We start from the raw sequence: 1,721 nt of genomic DNA on the forward strand, positions 1-1,721 counted from the left end.
TCTACCTTCCTCGGGCCTTCTCCTCCCTCTCATTCTTCCTCGCTGCCGACTTCTCCCTCCGCTCCTCGCGATCCGCCTTCTCCTCTTCCTTCTTCTAGTAGAAGGCCTCCATCGCGGCGACGTCCTCCGGGAATCGGCGCGCCCACTCGAGGCGGAGGCGCTCATCGCGCTCCGCGATGACGAGCCGCTGCTTGAGCTGGCGCTGGCGCTGCTGCTGCTCGCACGTGACGGCCGGAGGCGGCGGCGCGAGCGCTTCTGCCTGCTCCCGCGTCCACACGTCGTGGAAGTTCATTGTTCGACGGGAGCAGCCGAGGCGTCAGGCGACCGCGTCGTAGGCGCGCGCCGCCTCGTGCGCCGTCTCGAACGCCCCAAGCCCGATGCGCTCGTCGCCGCTGCGGATCTCGGCGTAGAACGTGCCGCTCGGCCGAGCGCGGACGCCGCGGTATCCGGAGGTCGAGCGGCGGCGGGGCGGCATCTCGTCGCGAGGCGGATTGGCGGCACGGAGCAAGGTGGGAGGCGAGGGCGGCGAAACAACACACGGAGGATGTGAAACTTCCGAACGGTAGGGTGCGCGCGCGTGGCGTCTTATAGCGCGCGTGGCAGTTGACGCGGCAAGTTTGGCGCTCAGGATGGCGCGAAAGCGCGGGCGGCAAAACTTTAAGCGCGTGGCGTTTTCGCGCGCCCGCTGGAGGTTCGCGCGGGCTCCCGCGCGCGCCAAATCGACAGTTTATTTAGCGCGCACGTCTTTTGCCGCGCCTGTTGGAGATGCTCTAAAGGTTGGAAAAAATAATTTCTAACTCTACCTCCCCTTCTTCCTCCTGCTGTCGACGAGAGGAAATTATCTGGAACAGGGACGCCGCCTGTCTAATCAACCTGCTCATAAGAACACATGATGCCCAAACCCAGAGCTTGCGGCATGAACGACACCTCATATCTTCCCCGCGCCACCAACAATAAGAACACAAACGGCTTGAATGCTTCGACTCCAAGCCTAGCTGATGCGCGCGTTATGTTGCTAGCGCTTGCATCACCTGATAAACAACTATAATGGACTAAAAGGAAGATGGAACATCCTACTGCAGTTGCAAACTCTGGCGAGAATGGAGTCTCCTAGTAGCTGCAATCGCGGCAGGGAAGATGAACCAGACCATCTGTTCCAGATCGAAAAGCCGAAAACCCAAGAAAATATTAGATGTTAAAAATGGCAGCTGCTACGTGAAACTCAAAAAACAAAGATTTTTTTTTAATAAAATCTCACCAGTGACGCTCTGGTGTGTAGCTCGATGTTCCTTATACGACAAGAAAAAACAAATGGGATGGGGGCTCCTATGATCCTATCGCATGCTGTGTTGCCTACTTGCCTATGCCTCTCGTATAGATACATTTGATTTACACTGTGGCTGCCACCAAATAGCTTACCAAAGACTGTGTTGCTAAGTTCGGACTGGCCTTGTCAGTAATGCTTTGACTGAAGAAACCACACCCTGTTCCACCTACTGCCAGTGGGCATGTTTATAGATTTTGGTGCGACTGAACACTGTGGCATGCTGCAGACGTGTAAGAAGATTTGCAGCTTCCGTCTTTAATTAGAGCAAGCCCTCTCTAACATAGTTGCATGCAACACAGATCTACAAGCATGAATGGACGGCATCACATGGGGGGGCAGTGCCACCGGGTGGCAACACCATATTTTTCTTTCATTAATTGAAAATCAAGTTACA

Source organism: Lolium rigidum, chromosome 3, assembly GCF_022539505.1.
Source record: "Lolium rigidum isolate FL_2022 chromosome 3, APGP_CSIRO_Lrig_0.1, whole genome shotgun sequence".
Lineage (NCBI taxonomy): Eukaryota > Viridiplantae > Streptophyta > Magnoliopsida > Poales > Poaceae > Lolium > Lolium rigidum.